Below are 23,869 nucleotides of genomic sequence, written 5' to 3'. Positions count from 1 at the left end.
GAGTCAGACAGTTGTGTGAGTCACTCCAAATATTGTTTTTTTTTGGTTTACACCAGAGCATCTTGCAAACACATTTTCTAAAATTCTGCCTTAGAATCCATGTCCTCAAAAATCTCCTGATTCAGAGATTCCAAAAAAACCCACTTCATTTTTTTTCTTTGCACTCCCCCAAGCCCTGCAAACCACAATCTTTGCTGGCAGACAATGAAGACAGAACTTCAGGTTTTTTTTATTTATTTTTTTTTTATTTTAAAGAATGGCTGTTGAGGAGGCTTAGAACATGTTTCAACATTTTCTGCAGGTTTTGTCCTTTTCTTGAGGCAATAAGAGCGCTGCCTGAGTTTTGCACCTGCCATGGGCAAGTGCCTCTGTCTTTTAGTGAAATAACTTTATGCATTTTTAGTGCAAGCCCCAGCCTGCTTCATATCCTGCTTTACCCGAATGATTATATCTTCTTTACTTTGTTAACTTTTCAATAGATTATGAAAACAAAAGCTGTCACTCTGATATTTGCCATTTGATATCCTATAATGCTTTTAGCAGAAAAAGAAAGGAAAGCCCCCCTACCCCTGAACGCCACTTAGCAGGATCCTGCATGTTTTTGTTCACAATACTGATTTGTAAAACCCTTTTCCTATTATGATTGTTCAAGCTGCAAGCTGTGTATGCTAGTTTTCACCTTGCATAGATGATAGGGGAATCTTGCTACAGAAATTAAAATCCACTAGTCAGTGAACTATTAATTTAATCTAATCGCTAGACACTGGTGAGAGGTGGTCAGCTTGACAAATGCTACCAGGAGATCCTCTATACCAGTGTGCATGCATAGACCAGGATCATTATGTCATAGTGATGAGTGAATGTTGTAGAATTTGAAGGGTCACCAACGTATAGTTTGGATTTGAAGGAATCATAAAACATGTTTCTGTAGCTAAACAGAAGCTTGTAGTACATAGAACAAGAATCCTCAAAAGAAAAAAAAATCCGTGTTTCAGTCAGATATTTGTGCTTTCTTTACCTTTATTTCTAAGTTTTTATTTTGGAAAGCTCTACAACAGTAGCTGTCAACCTTTCCAGACTACAGTACCCTTTTCAGGGTCTGATTTGTCTTGCGTACTTGACACGTCTCACTTATAAACTAGTTACCAAGCCAGACATAAAAATATTAAAGTATCACAGCAAATTACTATTGACAAATTGCTTACTTTCTCATTTTCAGCATGTAATTAGAAAATCAGTTAATTTGAATATAAATATTGTACTTCAGTGTACAGTGTATACAGCAGCATAAGCAAACCATTTATATATGTGAAATTGTAGTTTGTATGGACTTCACTAGTGATTTTTAGGTAGCCTGTTGTAGAATTAGGGAAATATCTAAATTAGTTGATGACACCCCTACAAGACCTGTGTGTGTCCCCAGGGGTATGTGTACCCCTGCTTGAAAGCCACTGTTCTACAATATGATTCATTGGATTGGGCTATGTATCCCTTTAATCCTTTAACTGTCCAAAACATGCTTTTGTGTTATGGTGAGGTGCAGCTCTGAAAATGGAGGAAAGGTGTCTTGAGTGTGTAGGCTACATTCTTCCCATTTGTTAAAATATCCTCCACTTTTACAAGTCCCTTAGATGAAGAAAAAGCTGCCTGAGCAACACCAAGACCATATAATAGGGGCAGTGAAGAGCTAAACAGGCCAGAGGTAGGTAAAAATAAACAAAAGTATTTGTCTTTTGGGGGAGAATTTTTTTTGACGGATTCAAGTAGGGGAGCAAGGATACACAGAAAACTGAAAATTACTGAGGACCGAACTATATAAGGATCAAATGAAGCTAATGAAGGGATCAAAGGAAGGGATGTGAAGGGAAACAAGAAAGGTGTCTACAGGCATGTTAGCAATAAGAGGGTGACCAGGGAGGGTTTGGGGCCTTTACTTGATGAGGGAGGTAACCCAGTGACAGATGATGTAGGAAAAGCTGAAGTACTTAATGCTTTTTTCGCCTCTGTCTTCACAGAGAAGGTCAGCTCCCAGACTACTGCACTAGGCAACACAGTATGGGAAGGACGTAGGCAGCTCTTGGTGGGAAAAGAACAGGTTAAGAACTATTTAGAAAAGCTAGAAATACACAAATCCATGGGGATGGATTTAATGCATCCAAGCATACTGAGGGAGTTGGTAAATGTCATTGCAGAGCCTTTGACCATTATCTTTGAAAACTTGTGGAGATCGGGAGAGGTCCCGGATGATTGGAAAAAGGCAAATGTAGTGCCCATCTTTGAAAAAGGAAGACGGACACTCCAAGAAACTACAGACTGGTCAGCTTTACCTCAGTCCCCGGAAAAATCATGGAGAGGATCCCCAAGGAATCCATTTTGAAGCACTTAGAAGAGGGGAAAGTGATCAGGACTAGTCAACATGGATCCACCAAAGGAAAGTTATGCCTGACCAATCTGATCAGCTTCTATGATGAGGTAACTGGTTCTGTGGACATGGGGACATCAGTGGATGTGATATACCTTGACTTTAGCAAAGCTTTTGATATGGTCTCTCACAATATTAAATGGACTGTAAGGTGGATAGAAAGCTGGCTGGATAGAAAGCTGGCTAGATTGTCAAGCCCAATGGGTAGTGATCAACAGCTCAATGTCTGGTTGGCAGCCATTTTCAAGTGTGGTGCCCCAAGGATTGGTTCTAGGGCCGCTTTTGTTCAACATCTTTATTAATAATCTGGATGAGGGGATGGATTGCACCTTCAGAAAGTTTGTGGATGACACTAAACTAGGGGGAGAGGTAGATATGTTGGTGGCAGGGATAGGGCCTAGACGAATTGGAAGATTGGGCCAAAAAGAAATCTGATGAGGTTCAATAAGGACAAGTGCAGAGTCCTCCACTGGGGACAAAAGAACCCCAAGCATTGTTACAGGCTGGGAACTGACTGGCTAAGTAGCAGTTCCTCAGAAAGGGACCTGAGGATTACAGTGGATGAGAAGCTGGATCTGAGTCAACAATGTGCCCTGGTAGCCAAGAAGGCTAATGGCATATTAGGGTGCATTAGCAGGAGCATTTCCAGCAGATTTAGAGAAGTTATTATTCCCCTTTATTCAGCATGGGTGAGGCCACATCTGGAGTATGTCCAGTTTTGGGTCCCCCACTATAGAAAGGATGTGAATGCATTGGAAAGGGTCCAGCGGAGGGCAACCAAAATGATTAGGGGGCTGAAGCACCAGACCTACAAGGAGAGGCTGAGGGATTTGGGCTTATTTAGTCTGCAGAAGAGAAGAGTGAGAGGGGATTTGATAGCAGCCTTCAACTTCCTGAAAGGAGGCTTCAAAGAGAATGGAGAGAGGCTGTTCTCAGTAGTGATGGATGGCAGAACAAGGAGTAATGGTCTTAAATTGCAATGGGGAAGGTCTATGCTGGATATTAGAAAAAAACTATGTCACTAGGAGGGCGGTGAAGCTCTAGAATGGGTTCCTTAGGGAGGTAGTGGAATCTCCATCTCTAGAGGTTTTTAAGTCCTGGCTTGACAAAACAGTGGCTGGGATGATGTAGTTGGGGTTGGTCCTGCTTTGGGCGGGAGGCTGGACTCGATGACCTCCTGAGATCTTTTACAGCCCTAGGATTCTATGATAATGTTGCCCTGGGATATAATGGAGAGATTTCAAGCATCTGCTCCTGAGTGGAAATTGCAGAATGATTCTGACTGTGTTTCTGATTGCTCTTGTCTCAGGACTCACTCAACAGCTTGGAAAATGTTTGTTTTCTTTTCTGCTTTAATTATTCTCCAGGCCAAAATGTTCATACTTGGATGTCAAAAGTCAGGTAACTGAAGGCTAAGATTTGAAACATGATTAATGATTTTGGGTGCCGTGATTTTTGAGAGTCCTACCCTAGACAATTTCAGTAGACCTGATTTTCAAGTACCTACCCTTTGAATAGTAGGTCTTTCTAAGGTCTCTCAAGTGGGGTATCTAAAAATGGAAGGAGCTTGTCTTCACTTACCTGGAGATCGACATTGCAGAGATGGAACTCCCAGGGCTCAATTTAGCATGTCTAGAAAGAACCCACTAAATCAACTGCCAATGGCACTCCCGTTTACCCTGGTACTCAATCGAGTCATAAGGAGTAAAGGAAATCGATAGGAGAGTTTTTCCTGCTGACCACCTGCAGTGGGGATGCTGCAGGAATCTGACCTTATGTACATCGACTCTAGCTACACTATTCTCATAGCTGGAGTTGCATATTTTAGGTTGATTTTCTCCCCTGATCTCATTTAGCCTTATATAGCTCTCCAAATAGTGTGCTTTTCAGAGGTGTTATTAGCACCCAACAACTTCCGCTGAAGCTGTTAAGTGCTCAGCACTTTTGAAAATCAGGTCATATATAAATCTGAGATTAGATGTCCAACTTTTGGCATCCATTTTTTAAAAAAAGCTTTTATTTAAGCTATTTATCTGTTTTTCAGGGAAGTAAGAAATTATTTTTTAAGCTTCGCTGTTAGTACGTGTTGTAAGCTGATGGTAAAACTTCTCTTTTGACCTCCCAAACAGTGGCCCTACCTATAGTACAAAACACTCCTAGTTCTATCATCTTGGCATTAATTATCCTAATCTCTTTTCTAATGTTCAAACTGTTAATTTAACCATGTTGTCTAAACTTGCATTGGAAGTGGGGTTGGATTTGTTTCTCTGCATGTGCAGACAGAAAAGCTGAAGGTAACTTATCTGAATGAGTGTAAGATAACAGCACTTATGGGTCTGCAAAAGAAGGCTGTTTTTTATTTAAAATTGGCTTTAAAATAGGTGCAACTCCAGGAAACTGTCCCATTATGCATACTTTCTGAAATAAATCTGGGGGCAAATTTTCAGCTCAGCATGACAGACACACAAGTTGCATTTGTTTTTAATGGGAATTGTGAACTTAAATTTAGCAAATTACACTTCACAATTATAATACCCTTTATTGACAAATTAGCAGTGTGTAATTTGCTTTGGTCATCATTTTGTAGGCATCAAATAGTCCTTCTAATCTTCTGACTGGCTGAATCATTTTTCAGAACAATTCCAACTATGCAGGCTGTTTTCATAAGAAATGAGTTGCTGACTTACATCCAGTTCCAAGTAGATATATCAGAAGAAACACCATCGGAAATCTTGTTGGCTGTCTCAGCAGAGACTAAGAACTGAATGGGCTGGTAGAATGACTGAACCCCTCATGTGCTAAAGGTAGTTATTTCATCTCAATACTGATGCCCCTTGCATGTGGTATATTGCAGTTCTATAACTAAATGGAGGATATTAGTTGGCAGTACTGTAATCCAAAAACTTGCAAAAGCACTAATTTAAAAGATGGTAGGGTTTTTAGGGTTGGAACTTTGGGATCACACTAGATACTAAGTGAAATTCTTTGCCTCGTGTTATATAGGAGTCCAGATTGAATGATCATAGTGCTCTCTTATGACCTTAAAACCTGTGACATAAGAAGATGAAAATCTGGTTCCTTCTTTACTTATCTGCCTGTAAAGCACCATGCACATTTGTACTACCATATAAGTAATAACAAGTATGGATTATACATAAAATATATATTCCTATGGAACTGTATGTGGAATACATCTCACACTGTCTTCTGTTAGCTCCACCAGTACTTGAAGAAAATATTGTCTATCAGGTTGGGAAGGATAAGCAGTGATTTGTCTTCTTTTTCTCCCCATTGTGACCAAGTGGACTGGGTTTGCTGTAATGGTATGAGCTTTGTGGTCTTTGTTTCAAACAGAAGATTTTGTGCACTCTTGTGTTGGCTGCCGTACCATCTGCCTCAAAAAATAAGTGAATACAAATTAAAGAAAGAATGCAGCTCCAACGCCTACACCCAGAAAGCTTTCAAAACAGCACGCTGCTACACCTGTGGGGATAGAACAAGTGTATCAGTGTCCCCGGCTCTGCCTCGGCTTGCCTGCCTTTGTTAGCTGGAATGTGCCGATGAGACAATCAGGTGCAGTAGGCGCGTGGCAGCCTGCTTAAAGAGTGATTCTTTGTAGACAGGGAGGTGGCTGTGAGTCATGCATCCACATAATCTGATGATAACAATTTTAAATGTGGTGATTTATGTATAATGGAAAGTATTGTGCTATTTGGTGTGATTTGTCTGCCATCAGACTACCCACTTGTTAAAAGGTCCTGTCTTCTATACAAATTATGAATTATTCTTGCATCAGATACATAAAGTATATTTTGGAGCGTGTGTGTGTGTGTGTGTGTGTGTGTGTGTCTATGTGCGTGAGTGAGAGATTATTATTTACACTGTGGTCACGGATCACAGCCCCATTGTGCTAGGCACTGTACAAATATGGAGCTAAAGACAATCTCCGGCTCAAAGAGCTTATACTCCAAATGAGGACATTATCTACAAGTGCTAAGCCTGTGCAAAGTTGACTGCTGCCTTGTATTAACAGGAACATCAAGCAGAATTTATCTCTAACTCCTGGCTGGCATATCATTAAGAACAATCAAAACACACAGCCAGGCATTCTTCACCATGATAAATATACCCATCAGTCTACAACTTCAAGGGCTGCCTGCTGCTGCAGATATCGCCAGCAGAACATACCTCCAAATGAACAAGGGACACCTTGCCATTCCATCAGTTTCAATAGAATGTCAATGGAACAGGAGAGAACATGGATGTGAAGGGAAGGGTCAGCAGTAAAAGCATTACAATGAGGGTGTGTTTAATTGTCTTAGCTGGGAGCCAACAAGAAGAAAGAAACCAAGTTTTATAATTGCTACAAGTTGTGCTCATTATCAGAAGTATATTTTCTTGGAAATACAGATGCACTCTGTTGTAGTGAGACTCACTTGGGGAATGTCTTGTAGCTTCAGCTTTTCACTTCAGGGCTTACTTTAGCGGATGTTGATAATATGAGAGGGCTCACAGCAAAGAGCTGTAGCTGGCAACAGAAAACAAAAGAAACAAACATGAACACTGAAGAAAAGCTGCAACAAAGGTTGATGCTACAATGGGGCACCTCGCTGACAGAATAAATCATGATCAAGGTGAGTAAATTACTATAGGCATCGTTGGGTTTGTGAGGTTTTCCTAAATCACTGAACCGCCACATATCTTTGCCTTGCATGCGTGACCAATAGGACTGGCAAATGGATTAACAAATCTTACTTTGTTACATTTCTTTACACAGAATATCCAAACAAATGAATAGTTATTTGGCACACAAATTTGGTACCAGAACTAGCCCTTGCTTTGCCAAAGTTATTCATTATGTATGACAGTCATAGAAAACTTTAAAGGAATTTTTTTTTAACATGAAAGGATAAATGAATCATCAGGCCAGTTCATGTTCAGATGCATTTTTATACTGGATGAAGCTGTCTCAGATGGACGATCCCCATCAGCATCCTACCTCAGTTTAATCACTTTGGTTAAAGAAATGCCTACATAATGAGGCATTAGAGAGCACGCTGAATTAGCTGGATATGTGATATAAATATCTTGGCTAGAACTGTGATCAGATTTGTTATTCTAATGGTCACTTCCAGTATATGTTTCATAGCCCACTGGCAAAAGCGTTACATTCCTAGAAGTCTTCATGATAAAGTTAATCTACAATTTCCCATACAGCTGGTATGTAAAAAGGGCACCTATTGATGCTGATGGAAAAGACTTCCAGGTTCCACCTGCCTCGCTCGTGCCCATCTCTTTAAGTACCACCTTCCCCGACATGCTGAATAAACATTACTACATTACTGTCAAGCTTCAATATTAGGTGAATGGGTATGCAAGCCCACACTAGCAGCTAGCACATTTATGGGAAGTGTCAACAATTCTCAGCAAACATTGTTCATGGGTATCTTTCTGGAAGTTTGCTTAGGAGCACACATACTGTGTGATGTAATGTGTTCTTATTTTACAAGCTGCAAGGGGAAGACCAATCAACTGTGCTGCAGTACAATGGAAAAACATTATATAGATGGGAGACCTCCGACAGCAGAGAACAAGGCTGTTAAGTTTGATGCCAAAAAATAATAAATATACTTGTTAGGAAATCTCCCTAGATAATAGAGATTTAACTCTGACCTAAATGATACCATATTAGAAAGCTAACAGAAAATTGCCATGTACATTAATCTCCAAATCTTCAACCCGTAATAAAACACAGTAAATTTTGACATTGACAATGCCATATTGCTGTAGATTTTTTTCCTATTTTTTTTAGCTAGGCAGTGGTTCTCAGTCAGTGGTACATGTATCCCTAGAGGTACACAGAGGTCTTCCAGAAAGTACATTAGCTGGTCTAGATAGTTGCCTGGTTTTACAACAGGCTAAATAAAAAAGCACTAGTCAAATCAGTACACACTGAAATTTCATGCAGACAATGACTTTTGTACACTGAGCGGTATATTATACACTATTGTGAGTACAATATTTATACTCCAATTGATTTATTTTATAATTACATGGTAAAAATTAGAAAGTAAGCAATTTTGCAGTAACAGTGTGCTGTGACACTTATGTGGTTTTTTCTGCTTTTGTAAGTAAGCAGTTTTAAAGTGATGTATAACTTGGGAGTATGCAAGACAAATCAGAATCCTGAAAGGGATACAGTTGTTTGGATAGATTGAGAGCCTCTGAGCTCATGGACAGGGATGCTGGAGTCTTATTTCTTACCACTGGAATATATGTTATGAATTACTCATTGTTGTTTAACATTTCTATTGTGCTTGATTATAAAGGCCCCATTGTGCAAGGTGCTGTTGAAACATATATGAAGTCTCAGTCCCTGCCGAAAGAGCTTATACAGATTGAACCTGCTAGTCCGGCACCCTCAGGATCTGACCGGTTCTGAACCAGAGAATTTTTTGGACCATGGGAGGTCAGTATTGTCTAGCAGCATTACCAACAGTGCCACTGCTTACTGGGATGGTACCGGACATTTAGAGGAAAATTAGAGCTAAATAACAGCACAGAACACTGAGGGCTAGGACTGGTGGTTATAAACAAACTTTATGGGACTGTGGGAAACTTGGCCACACCCACGAAAAGTGGACATCTGGCTAACTAAAAACATTCCAGATGACGGATGCTTCCAGACCAGGAAGTTCTGGACTAGAGAGGTTCAACCCGTAGTCTGAATGAAAAGCGATAACAGGTGAATGAGATGGCTGAGAGCAAAGGGGAGACAGGGCAACAATGACAGGATGTGCACAATTCTTTGTCAGACAGGAGCAGTTCTGACAATTCACCCCCACCTAGCCTAGCTCAGGTTATAATTGATTGCGTTAGGGGTGAAGTAAATTTTGGGATGGAACATTATGGATAAGGTTTTGTGGATTTAGAATGGAAACATTTTCTACTTGTAAGGGATAGTAGGGCAGAAAATGTAAAAATGCCTGTCAGAAAAGCAGAGAATCAAGTGATGGAGGGCGGCGTCACTATGAGAGTGACAGTGCAGGGCATCACATTGCAATGAGTATTGGATAGACAGATGTATACGATGAACCTTTTGAAAGGCCAGGTATGTACACATACAACTTTTTTTAGCACAGAATTACATCAGCAAAAAGAAGGAACTGTTTTAAATTCTTAGCAGTAAATGGAGAATGTAACAAAGGGTATGTCTACACTTGCACCCCAGTTCAGAGTAGGGACACAAATGTAGGTGACCGAAATAGTAAATGAAGCGGGGATTTAAATATCCTTTGTTTCATTAGCATAATCTTGCCCGCGCGCTGTTTCAGAACTCAGCTGTTTCGAACCAGGAAGTGTGCTCCTTGGTTCGAACTAACTTTACCCCTTGGTTCAAACTAACATTACAAAAAGTGAGGAGTAACATTAGTTCGAACCAAGGGGTTTGATTCGAACTACCGTGGCCCGGAGCACACTTCCTGGTTCGAAACAGCTGAGTTCCGAAACAGCGCGCGGGCAAGATTATGCTAATGAAGTGCGGGATATGTAAATCCCTGCTTCAATTACTATTTCGGTCGCCTACATTTGCATCCCTAGTTCGAACTAGGGTGCAGGTGTAGACGTACCCAAAGAGACAGAAGGTCAGCATAAAAATAGTGAAGTGTTTTGTTGAGCCTGCTTAAGTTCCTGTGCTAAACGCCTGTGTTAAGGTTCATGGTAGATACTTCTGAACCATGCTGGTAAATGGACCACTTAGCTCCAACCAGGATAAAAGGGAAGGTGACAGGATTACCTTTTGTGCCAGAGGGAAGTAGGCCCGGGTGGAATAATAACCCAAACACATGGCTTCTACCCTCCTCACCCACACTCTAATAATTGTTCTAGCACCATTGTTTTTATGCATCTTTTATTCAGTCTTCAACAAAGGTGTAACTTCTTGCTCTCCCTGGGAGCATTGCTTAAGCAAGGACTTCAGGATTTGGCCCAAAAGAAAATAGGAAATAAATTTCTAAAGAAAAACAATAACTTGGTGGTTAGGTCAGCATTGCCAATCATAACAGAAAACTTATCCAACAAAGGCTGAAAGACAGAGTCTTGAATGAGCCGCTATTGACTGGAGTCTCTGTTCTACAAGATTAACTTTTGAATAATAGACTACCCCAAACCATAAATAAATAATTAAATCCAATAGTTTTTTTTGGCTTTTACATTTCAGACACATAATTTTGAATGATAACATATAAGAAAGATAGTAAGTTATCAGCTGACTGAGGCAAATACTTGTGCATAAATACAGAATCCAGGAGCCTGGATAGAAAAAAGATGCTTGGTTTACATGGGTCCTAAACTTAGGAACCTCAGAGGGACTTGCATGGATATAACTGAAGACAGAACTGGCCTTTTGGCCTCCATTCAACAAAACATATAATTAATGTCCTTGGTAATTTGAAAGAGATACAACCCAACAAATGGCACAGAACATAATTACAATCTTTATATATAATATACTTCTGAGCCACTTACGTTCCTTTTCCTTCACAAGGCTATTGTGAGCATACAAGTTTTATAACAAATTGTCTTCCCTCAGCATCCTGACCCATTTTAGGTCACTGTGAAGTACAACATTGTCAACATGGACACACATGAATCACTTAAGGTACATCCACACTAGCCCCCTAGATCAATCTAGGGAGGCTAATGAGGGCGTCCAAAATTGCAAATCAAGCCCGGAATTTAAATATCCCACGCTTGATTTGCATGTTCCCAGTCGGTCGCCATTTTAGAAATTGACTAGCCCGAATTAACTACCCGTGTCTACACGCGGAAGTGAAACAGAATTCCGATTTAAAGCCCCTAAATCGAATTAGCTGGTAAACCTCATTGTAGAAGGAATATCAGCTAATTCGAGTTAGGGCTTTAAATCGGAATCCCGTTTCACTGTCACGTGTAGACGCAGGCAGTTACTTCAGGCTAGTCAATTTCTAAAATGGCAACCGACCGGGAACATGCAAATCAAGCGCGGGATATTTAAATCCTGGGCTTGATTTGCAATTTTGGTCGCTCTCATTAACCTCCCTAGATCGATCTAGAGGGCTAGTGTAGACGTACCCTTACAGACTGGTATATGGTGACTATGCATGATATTTGTTTGGCATGTGTCATCTTTTCCTCATCCCCTATACCTTTTTCTTCTCTTTCCTTTTTGCTTTGATTCTTTTACTTTCCATACAACACAAGACAGTGAACCAGTGAGAACTGTTTTTGTACAATCCAAGGAAAATGGCTTTATATTTACTTATCTTTGCATTTTTATCCTGATTTCATTTTAATTGTTCTAGTTGTTTTTGATTTCCTTCATACAAAAATGTTTATTAGGTATATTGTGTTACTAATACAAGCAGTTTAATTCTGGGTTTGCCATTGTACTAATTTAGTGCCCTGAGGAAGTATGAGGCATATCCATTAACGCATCATCTATAAAAACTTCTGGATGTATATCCTAGTCTTTCATTAAAATTAATGGTGCCCAGCCCCTGAATGTACACTATGTGTCAGCACCCGAGAAGTTAACTAAGTTCATCCATAAACAGCTTGTTTTACTTCTGTAATCCTTCAACATGGGTAAGCTTTGTAGGTTAGTAGAAGCATAGCATATGATATGCAGAACTGAGAGTTTAGCATGCACCTGACAAAACTTTATTTCTAGCTACTGAAATGCATGGAGATAATTTAGGTGAATATTAGCCATTCTGTCATATTACTGTTTGAATGATTTCTGAATGTTGTTTACGTTGTAGTCTTATTACCTCCGCAGACCAGGCTGACTTTTGTTTACATGTCTATCACATACGAGTAAATGTTCAGGTTTGTGGAGGGCATTAATTGTAGCAAGGAGGATTACGTCCTGACCTTAATATATATAATTATTGCAGAATAACATGGCACTATGTTTTACATTAAAGTGGTGTCATGTAGAGTAATATAGTAAAATGGCTCTGTTAAACTTTGAAAAACTTGGGTTTTTGTGTCTGTATCATATAGCATGTTAGAGATTTGTTTTAATCTGTGAATAATTTTTTAAATTTTTTTGATATGCATTATAATTCGTGTTACATTGTTCTCCTTTGATTAAACCAAAGAACAGATATGACTGCTTTAGTAGGCCTTATTAGAATGTGCAAGGAATAAGAATCATACGTGTCTGTATAATTAACAGGTTTTTTGGCACAAAAATTATTTGTGCCTTCAGGCAAAGGATTCGTTGCTTTAACAAAATATTGATTCTACAGGGTCCATATATTTACATCAGCTTGTTTAGTGAGAACCTTATGAGAAATCAAAATGCATTTTTCTTAATCCTGCTTCATCCTTGCTGAAATCAGTTCCAAATTGAGACCACATTTTTGCTTTGCCAAATCACAGAGACATTCATTAGAATCTGCACTCATAATATTGTTCAAGATGCAGAGTCAGCAAAGGGTTGTTGGTATACAAAGCCTAATATTGCTTTATTATTCTTTCCCCCCAGTGCACTCAACAGGTGGGAAATATTTATCTACCTCCTGTATGTGTCACTGAAACTTTATTCTTAATGTATCTTTTTTGGGATCCCCAGAGGAGTTGAATCTATGCATCTATGAAATAAAGTGTGACTAATGCTGTTTTTAAGGGGCATGGTAAGTAAAATGAGTGCTATTGATTCTTTGGCTCACAAACATTAAATCACTGAAAGCACTGTACTACAGAATGATCATTATGTGGATGGCCACCACACAACTAAATCTCCGAAATATGATTAGCTGATGCAACTGATGAACTTTAGACATTGGCTTTTGTTACAGAGGAGTGAAGGTGTTGACAGATTTAGTGAGTGTTTTGGGACTGAAGCCCCTGTAGCTGAAAGAGAAGGGAAGAAAACAAGCCACAGTGCAAGCATATGGATCTATGGGCATCTACCCTGATATACAAATGTTGACAGTTGTAAGGTACCAGATGTGTAGCGGAATCACTGAACAGACTGTCAATATTGAATCTGTGATGACTGAAGACCTTGTTAATTGGTTCTTTACAGGGCCTGATATTGCGGCCTCTATTCATGTGAATAGTTTAGTGTAAGACTAGTCATGCAAGTAACGACTAGTTGTAGGAGAAATACTTAAGCAAATTTTGGAATTGTGTCTGAAAACTTTGCAATTCATAAGTTACATATAACAGCTGTTAAACCAAAACAAAATCTTCTCCTTGCATCAGAGTATCCCTCACATAAAATAAAACCAAAAGCAACTTGTTCTTCTCCCTGTGAAATTTCTAATTTTCAGAGCTGCATTGATTTAAAAAATCATCCCACACCTTGTTTCAGTTATGGATGACACATGAATTTATTTTCATCTGGTTAAATTATATATAATTATAACCAGATAAGATTTACTTGCATAAATAAAAACTATTTTCTTTTCAGATGGAAATAGCTCATTTCATGTGTTTTCATTTTTTGAGCTGATGGGATAATACACTTTGCAGCAGTACACTGGAGAACAGACAAACTCAACACTGATAATAACTGAAATTTAAAAAGCCTCTGGATGCCAGGAAAATAAAATATTACAGAAACAGAATTTCCTTCTTTTGCGGGGATATTTTAGGCACTGTTGCGATAAAGCATGCCAATTTTAGTAATCATAAATGTGAATATTTCAGACTGAACAGAAATGCATTTCAAAGTACTTTTTTTTTGGAATATGTTCTCTTAACAGTTCCTGAAAATTGTCATTTAATGAGAAGACTCAAAAGAGAAATCTAAACCACAACTTTTCCATGAAGGAGATATCTATACCAGTTGGCTTTTCTCTGGCTACTACCTTTGAGAAGAAAGGTAGTGGATTTTATTTGAACATGTGAAGGCCAAACATTGCCAGCACTAATCACTATACCTATTTCTTATTCATAGAGGGCATTTTCTGGCTGGATTTTCCTGGATAAGTTTGTCCCCTTTTCCTTTAGAGACTTAGTACTTCTGAGTACAGTCAATATGCTTCAATTTAAAAAGCAATACAGCATCTCTGGTCCTTCATTCAAACTGAGGAGTCCATCAGCCAGCCTCTATAATAGAATACTCCAAAGCTGTGTCTAGAGTGGCCAGATTTTCCGGAAAATCAGCCGCTTTTCTGGAAAAACTTGCCAGCTGTCTACACTGGCTGCTTGAATTTCCGCAAAAGCACTGACTTCCTACTGTAAGAAATCAGTGCTTCTTGCGGAAATACTATTCTGCTCCCGTTCAGGCAAAAGCCCCTTTTGTTCAAAGCTTTTGCCCAAAAGGGCCAATGTAGACAGCTCAGATTTGTTTTCCGCAAAAAAGCCCCGATTGAAAAAAATGGCAAGCGGGGCTTTTTTGCGGAAAAGCGCGTCTAGATTGGCACGGACACTTTTCCGCAAAAAGTGCTTTTGTGGAAAAGTGTCCATGCCGATCTAGATGCTCTGTTCTGAAAATACTTTTAACGGAAAACTTTTCCGTTAAAATCATTTCCGGAAAATCATGCCAATCTAGATGCAGCCCAAGTGTTATTGCCATGTTGGTCAATGAGGTCAATTATTTCAAGAGGAAACACAGACTTTCAGATCCCCCCTCCCTATTTTTTCCATAAAATGACTTTGAGGCAAATTATAGTTATTAAGCACATGCGCGTGTCAGTGACTTACACCTTACTGAACATGTGAAACAGATCTGGAATGTCATTCACTTAGAGAAACATAGTTAAATGTTCAGTGAATAGTAAGTTTAGCTTCTTAATTACAACTGCTTCTTTTAGGGTTGCCTATACATAGGCCTGCATCAAGGTAACAAAATCTGTTTTCATTTCATAGCCAACTTAAGGAAAAATCAAAATAGGGCACTTACATCCAGAATAAGATAGTCCACACACATACTTGCACTAATAGAACAAAGGTGAGAATTAAAACAGATTTAGTTACTTCAGTGAAAATTTGTTTGGCGATCGGCCTTCAGACGGGAAGGAATTAATACCTGTTCCTAGGCAGTAAAGGAGTGTGCTGAGCTTCCACTGATTTTGCTAGGAGTTGAGGGCCTGCAGCACCTTGCAGGAATGTACCCTTAAAAATAAATACAAAACAACTTTAAAAACGTCTATATTTTTTTTACATAAAATTATTCCTTAATGAGATTAAACTGATTTATTCTTCACAACCCTGATTCAGCAAAGCACTTGCATACCTGCTTAATGTTAAGTTCCACTCACTCTTTGGTAAAGAGGAAGGGGTTACAGCACATGCTTAAAGTATGAAGTTTAAGTGCTCTTCATAGAGTGATATTAGCAGCTTGAATTAACTTGGATGCTTTTCTCTGTATCCTTATGCTTTTTTCTAATATTATTGAATTGTGACCATATTTTCAAATTCAGGGTTTGCCATCAAGATTGCATAAGCACCTGATGCATACATGCAAACCACATCTCAATAGCCATATATATATTTACCACATCATAGCCTTTACCTTTACCACAAACTTGGGACTGTAAAATTTGGCTGGAATTTTGTAGGGTGTTTTTGTTGTAATCCCACTGTTTAGAATGGGAAGTACTACAGGTACCATATGAAATGTAACTACATTTCTTTTCTGTGGAACACACTGAAAATATCCAAGTCCCTGATCAGTATATGCAAATGTCAGATGGCATGCATGTCAGCTGCAAATTAATTTTTGTAGACATACTATTTGTAACAACTTTAAACATTTTGTTCATGAAATCATTTGTCCATCTCCAGTGAATGCAATGTTATTCCCTGTAGCGTGCATTCTGATTCAGACCTGGAAAGGGGTTTCTATAACTTCCCTTGGAAGATTATTCCACTGTATAACAGAAGTTTCTTCAAAGAAATCTTCTCTTAAAATAAACTGAAATTACCTTTCCATCATTTCATTCCATCAGTTATCATTTTTGTACTGTGTTGGATCACTGGAATTAATTCCTAGAGTACAAGAAGTAAGTATTGAAGAATACACTGATGTGGATGAGTCTCTATTGACAGGAGTCATGGACTACATGCAATAACATCAATTCATTTTAATGTTGGAATGATGTCAGTTTTTTCCCTCATGCTGTCATTTTAGGGAGAATTTTCTGCTTATCTGTACACTCATGCTAAACTCTCTCTCAGGCTAGAATGAATGCCAAGGAATAGGAATTTGGGGTGAAGTTAGGCCTTTTAATACTTTTGGTAATATTTAAGTCATCTTGTCTTCTGAGATGAGCTGACTTTCATAAGATAGCCAGGGATGTTCAGTTTTGAGTTTTTATTATTGACCAACTAGTTTGAGGAACTCAAGCTCCTTTCTCTATTGCCATTTGAGGGATAGGTTTCAGAAGGTCAGGTCTTCGGATGGATGGATGTTTCTCCATGCTGAATATTCTAATATGGTTATGAATCCTAGAAGGTAGAGTTCTTCTAGGCTAGACGTTTTCAAACAAGGCTGAATGTTTCCTGACATCTTTAGTGTGATGAGGAGGGATAGCTAAGACTAATAAGCTAAAATAATAATTGTGTGAACATTCACCATACATACAAAGTAAACCTTTCCTTTGGTTAAAAAAAGATTAGTTAACTTCCCCCATGGATGTGTTTCATTTGTGTGGATCTCTGCACTGATGGATTCTTTGTGATACTCAATTTGCAAAAATGCCGCAAGAAGCAAAGTATTTTTGGGTTGAAAAAAATTAGGTCATTTCCTACATCTAATGAGACATCTTTTCTTATCAGTTTTCCAGCCTAGGTGCAGATAGTTTGATTATAAGCTTCCAACCTTTGAGAACTTACTCAGAAAACCTATGTCTCACTTGTGACTCGCTAGAAACTACATCTACATTATGGTGCTCCTGTTAAGACAACTGATTTGTCCAGCCCTAAGTAACATGTTCAAAAACTGGTGAAAATTTTAAGGAAACAGGCAGAGGAATGAGAGAATCCTGTTCTTTTTCTGCAAGTTCAATAATTGAATGGGGTCACTAAGACATAGTGTTTAAGTATTTGTTCTCCCTGTTATTATTTACTGAATTCAGGCATAAAAGCTGGGAGCAGCTTTATGAATTCAGTTATTTGGAGGGCTATAGTTTTCCCTGAATATATAACCAGAGAGCCAGCAAGCCTCTGACACAGCATATTTTTAAACAAAATAGAAAACCATCTTATAAGCACATTGCTTGAAGATTATTGCAAGCAAATGCCAATGTAGGCTGTTGTGGTTGGTTGAGTAGAGACTGCTGAAGTCACTCATATAAAATACAGTGACACAAATGCCTAGGTCTGGATTGAATTTTTCCAGCAGCCAATACCATAGGCATTTCTTCTTTGTTTCAGCTTCATTGATTTATTTTATTTATTCCTGGCCAATATGGGCCTGGTTTCATAGCTTGTACTCCTGGATCAGGTTTTGCCTGAGCTGCACTGTCCTTTGGTCACTTTTCTTTGACTCCAGTGAATTCAGTGACTATGAAGAATATACTTTTTTCCCTTTTAGTCTTCAGTCCTGTAAAAATGACCCCTTGCATAAAATGAATGTGCTTTTTTTTTCAGGTGAAAGGCAATGTTATGATTCTGCATGCCCAAGCACTATATGTTTTCAGCAGACATGTACATGCTGTAATCTGAGCACCCTGGTCCAAACATGAATCCCACTCACTCACTGTTTTTAATTTCTTGGCAGAGGTACAACATTTAACTCCGTCTCCTGGCTTACGAAGCAGAGCTCAGTCTGAGGTCTTAGTAAAACAGATGCAGACCGTGATATGGGCAGCTATGAATTGGCCACCTCTATGAATGCAATACTTATAGTTTCTGGACATCCACAAAACCCTCTAATTGTACGAATTTTCTGATCTCTTCTTGAAGTGGACTGTAGTTAATTCCTCAGTTTAACAAGGTTCTCTCAAGTGTTTTCAGGAGCAATTTGCATGAGACTCAATGTAAGTAGTTAGAAGTTAGAATTTCCGAAGAGCAAGGATAGTATGACAGGAAATTATGTCCCAAATATATGTCCCAGACTCACTCAGCAGGCAGCAGACCACCTGTGTGGCAAAACTAGAGATTCCTCCAGAGCCACCAATTGATCTTTTATTTAGTGTGCCAAGAAGTCTAAGGGAAAAAACACTGAAAGAATATCTTCCACAACTATCATATTAGAGCCATAGGACCTAAAGAAGAAGTGTGACGCCAGCTGGCAGGACTAATACCACTTCTCACTGAAGCTCAGGGAAGTGCGTTTAGCAGCAATCTGCCATTAGTATGTCTAGGAACAAAATGAATGTATATATGTACAGTATAAAAATATACTGTGCTCTCCAGGCCCTATCATGGGTCTTTGCCTGGTCTCTAAAATGGCAAGTGACATTTTTCAAATCTGCGCTTCTGTGCAAATTGCATGATCTGCATGTGCTATCTACATTTGCAAGGGCAAAACAGGTTGCTTGTTTTCTTCAGTGACTTAGTTCATGTAATTTGCACATACATTCTGAGCTTTTGCATGACTAAAACTATAGAGCTGAAGCATTGTGTGCACCATTTTAATACATACATTAAACACTCCCACAGACTCAAATGTAAATTTTATTCCACGCCAACTCACCCAAGGGTCTGAGGGTTCCATTAGGCTCTAAGGAATTTGGCTAAGGTCAGTACAAATATTTTGATACTTCTAATCGCTCAGTATGTGAATAAAGCAAAATGTTTTGATAGTCATATTATATTGATTTATAGCTATATAAAATAACTATTATATTTTGGGTTATATTAATCTACTGTACAGTACAGTTTTACATGTACACCTACCATACAACTTATATCCAATGGCTACATGAATTTGGCTGACTTTATTAAACCATGTACAGTATGCTATAATTCATTTCATTCAAGTTACTGAAGTTATAAACACAGAGAAGTGAATTGGTCCAATTAAAATATGGTCCAGCTTGAACCTCAGCGTTTTCCTTGAACCAAAATTAATATTTGTTGGGTTCAAAAAAAAAAGTTTGGATAAGGAACCCACACTCCTAAAACTTTAACTAGGTCTTCCTGACTCCAAGCACGCACTGTATCCACACTGGCCTGTGCTTGTCTTTGTGTGATGTCCAATAGGATCTCCTTGGTTTCCTTCTCATTGAAAACCTCAGGAGGTTTTTCCAGGTGACAAAAAAGGCTTCTCCTGTTGCCTTCTTTCTCTGTTGCCCACCACAAACTCTGTTACATTTGGAGAACCTCACAGGTCTGTCTGTGTGACTTCTGAGCCTCCCATAATCTACCACCTACTGTGTACCTTTGATTGGAGAAGTCCCTCAGTGTACCTAAAGGTGCATCCACTTTCTGGGTGAGGGAAAGCCAAGCTTTTATAACCCTACACTAATCTTCAAATGGGTGACAGAAAGAAGTAAAGGGTGGCCAACTTTTGGCTGACTAAAAATATATTATGATTGACAGTCTCAGGGGGTAGTCGTGTTAGTCTATAACTTTAAATACAATGAGTGGTCCTGTGGCACCATAAGCTACTCTGTGGAACTATTTTGGGATACTGGAAGTGTCCTGAAATAGCTATTCTGCATCTTTAACGTACCCGTTATTTTGAAATAGATTTCAAAATAACGGGCACGCTATTCCAGCATCCCTGTAAATCTTATTCCATGAGGGTTAAGGAACGTTTTAGAATAGAGCTTTAATTTGAAATTTGGCACTTGTGTATGTCTACACTGCACAGCTATTTTGGGATGTTGGAGGATACTGGAGGATATCCTGTATCTGAAATAGTGTTTATTTCAGAATTTGGCACTGTGTGGCTACGTCTAGACTGGCATGATTTTCCGCAAATGCTTTTAACGGAAAAGTTTTCCGTTAAAAGCATTTGTGGAAAAGAGCATCTAGATTGGCACGGACGCTTTTCCGCACGGACAGCTGGCAAGATTTTCCACAAAAGCAGCTGCCAGTCTAGACACAGCCTGTAGATGCACCAAATTTCAAAATAAGCTATTTCAAAATAGATTTGAGATAATTTGCGTATTAGGAACTCAAGAGGCTGGGAGGAATGGACTCTCTATACTCCCTCTCTCCCCTGCTTTTTGTACACTTGTGCTTGGCATAATTTGGATGAAGTTAGGTGACATGATAAAGAGACCAAACACAATGCAGAGACCAGTACAAATAGGCTACGTCTACACTGGCCCCTTTTCCGAAAGGGGCATGCTAATTTCACAGGTCGTAATAGGGAAATCCACGGGGGATTTAAATATCCCCCGCGGCATTTAAATAAAAATGTCCGCCGCTTTTTTCCGGCTTTTAGAAAAGCCGGAAAAGAACATCTACACTGGCCCCGATCCTCCGGAAAAAAGCCCTTTTCCGGAGGATCTCTTATTCCTACTTCAAAGCGGCGGACATTTTTATTTAAATGCCGCGGGGGATATTTAAATCACCTGCGGATTTCCCTATTATGACCTGTGATATTAGCATGCCCCTTTCGGAAAAGGGGCCAGTGTAGACGAGCCCCTGGTGTTCACTATCACATCACCTAACATGATTAAACTCTAGCCTACATTAGGTTGTGTCACAATTAGCTAATATGATGCTGAATGTAATTTGTCCTCCCCCAAATGTGCAATAAAACAAAATATTTCCAGTATGGGAGACTTCATTCTCTGTGGTCTAATCACTTGGGGTATGTCTACACTACAAAGTTAATTTGAACTAACAGACATTAGTTCGAATTAACTTTGATAGGCGCTACACAAGCGCTCCGCTAGTTCGAACTTAATTTGAACTAGCAGAGCGCTTAGTTCGAACTAGGTAAACCTCATTGTACGAGGACTAAGCCTAGTTCGAACTTACTAGTTCGAATTATCGGGTGTGTAGCCCCTTAATTCGAACTAGTGGGAGGCTAGCCCTCCTCAGCTTTCCCTGGTGGCAACTCTGGCCAACACCAGGGAAACTCGTATGCCCCCCTCCCGGCCCAGGACATCTTAAAGGGGCATGGGCTGGCTACGGTGCCCGTGCCAGATGCAAGCCTGCCAGCACCCAGCTAGCAGACCCTGCACCTGGCACGGCTCGAGCCAGCCACCCGATGCCACCCAGCCCTCCCCTTCTTCCCGGGACCAGGCTGGCGGCTCCCGGGAGCTTACCCGGGACCACAAGAGGTGGGCACCCGCCTGGTCTAGTGCGGACATCGTGGACCTCGTCCACAACCTCCACACTAGGCACAGGAAAGTGGCCGTCTAGGGCATGAGAGCTGCCAGCCTGGCCACCCAGGAGCAGGTGTGCATGAAAATCAAGGTGGTCCACTGAGACCCCCGATCCCTAGCCCTGAGTTTACAATGGCCGTCCTGGGTCAGACCAAAGGTCCATCTAGCCCAGTAGCCTGTATGCCGACAGTGGCCAACCCTAGGGACCCTGGAGGGGATGGACTGAAGACAGTGACCAAGCCATTTGTCTCGTGCCATCCCTCTCCAGCCTTCCACAAACCTTGGGCAGGGACACCACTCCTACCCCCTGGCTAATACCACTCTATGGATCCAACCTCCATGACTTGATCTCACTTTTCTTTAAACTCTGTTCTAGTTCTAGCCTTCACAGCCTCCTGCAGCAAGGAGTTCCACAGGTTGACTCTTTGCTTTGTGAAGAAGAACTTTCTGTTACTAGTTTGAAGCCTGCTACCCATTCCTTTCCTTTGGTGTCCTCTAGTCCTTCTATTATGGGAACTAATGAATAACTTTTCTTGATGCACCCTCTCCACCCCACTCATGCTTTTAGAGACCTCTATCCTGTCCCCCCTCCGTCTCCTCTTTTCTAAGCTGAAAAGTCCCAGTCTGTTTAGCCTCTCTTCATATGGGACCTGTTCCCAACCCCTGATCATTTTAGTTGCCCTTCCCTCTCCCAGCCTCTCTCTTCCCCTCTCCTACCTCCTTTTCCCAGTCTTGTTCAATAAAGACAGATTCCATTTTGGAAGACACGTTATCTTTATTTTGTACATCAAGAAGACGGACTAGGGAAGGGTAAGTGGAAGGAGGTGAGGGAGGAATGGGGCACGAGCCCCCGATGGGGAGGACTGGGCTGGCTCTGTGGGCTTCTGGGGGTGGAAGCTCTCCTGCAGCCCCCCAATTGTCCCCTCTCCCCAGATGGCAGCCTGCGGCAAGTGCAGCCGGGCTGATGGCCGAGTGCTGTGATGTGCCCAGTGTGGGCACTCCGGGCACTCCAAGCCAGGACTGCTTTGCAAGCGGGGCACCCCTGAGAACTGTCTGTCCGGGGTGGGGGTCGGGTCCCTTTAAGCACAGCCCTTGGCTAGCCTGAGACAGCATCTCCACGCTCTAAGTCCTCCTCTGATGCCCTGCCGGCACTGCTTCCGGCCATCCTTAACCCCGGTTCAGGGTCCACTTAATGTGGACATGCTAGTTCAAATTAGCAAAACGCTAATTCGAACTAGTTTTTTAGTCTGGATGCATTAGTTCGAATTAGGTTAGTTCGAATTAACTAAGTTAGTTCGAATTAGCGCTGTAGTGTAGACATACTCTTGTACTGATGCAGAGCAGATATAAAATGCTACCGTTCTGATTCAGTGTTGATACACAAAGGGAAGGACATTCAAGGGTCAGGCCCACAATCTCAGTGCCCTACTTATAATGCATCCCTTGCCCTATCCCTATGGAGGCATATCAGTTTCTAGATCATAAGCCTTGTCTTAGCTAATGGAATAACAAAATTATTGACATATTAGCCAATTAGCCCATTATAAACGGGATTTTCAGGTCTCTCCTCTATGTCAGTCTTCTCTCCTGAGCCTCCGGTCTCTCACTCCATCTCTCTCTCTCTCTCTCTCTCTTCTCCTCCTACTGCCCCCCTCTCAGCTCTCCTCCACCTCCTGCCTCTCTCTTTCTCTTCTCCTCCCCCTCCTGCCTCTCATTCAGGGGACCATGGAGCCCAAACGGCCGTTTGTGCCGCTTGCTCCCGCACAGCGGCCCGGCTGAGCGGTGCAGAAGTCAGCCGAGCACCACGGCAGGAGGTGAAGGGGGGCAGGGCAGTGACATACATGGCCAGGGGGCGGGGCCTGGCCATGTACGTCACTGCCCTGCATCCCTTCAACTCCCACCGTGGTGCTCGGCTGACTTCTGTGCCGCTCAGCCAGGCTGCTGCGGGGGAGCAAGCGGCCATTTGGGTCCCGGACTCCCCATGCAACACGGACCACCCAGAGGGAACAGCCAGCATTTCAGCGTTACAGACTCACAGACACTGGGCTACTATATATATGATAGTGCAAATATTCATCATGTGATTTATTTCCTCCGCTTGATTGTACAGGTCACATTCTGTGTAGTAAGTGTTAAATTCTGATTTTTTTAATGGTGACCATTGCATAATATATGGTCATATACACTACTGGATGCCCACCACATCATGGGTAGATCC

At 40.7% G+C, this 23,869-nt stretch overlaps 1 long non-coding RNA gene across 4 annotated transcripts in view; it reads left to right on the top strand.

Moving 5' to 3' along the window:
- Nucleotides 1-20,624, top strand: part of LOC112547036 (uncharacterized) — a 36,863-nt gene extending 16,239 nt beyond the window's left edge. For 2 of the 4 annotated variants that reach the window (XR_012901466.1, XR_012901464.1), the window contains 5 exons: nt 1,624-1,702; nt 2,193-2,472; nt 5,058-7,056; nt 8,752-8,891; nt 18,141-20,624. This is a non-coding gene — a long non-coding RNA (uncharacterized LOC112547036). The remainder of the gene's footprint in view (nt 1-1,623; nt 1,703-2,192; nt 2,473-5,057; nt 7,057-8,751; nt 8,892-18,140) is intronic. The other 2 variants (XR_012901467.1, XR_012901465.1) reach the window with 2 other exon arrangements.
- The last annotated feature ends 3,245 nt before the right edge of the window (nt 20,625-23,869 follow it).

Source organism: Pelodiscus sinensis, chromosome 2 (genome assembly GCF_049634645.1).
Source record: "Pelodiscus sinensis isolate JC-2024 chromosome 2, ASM4963464v1, whole genome shotgun sequence".
NCBI lineage: Eukaryota > Metazoa > Chordata > Testudines > Trionychidae > Pelodiscus > Pelodiscus sinensis.
This window is presented reverse-complemented; position numbering and strand designations above follow the sequence as displayed.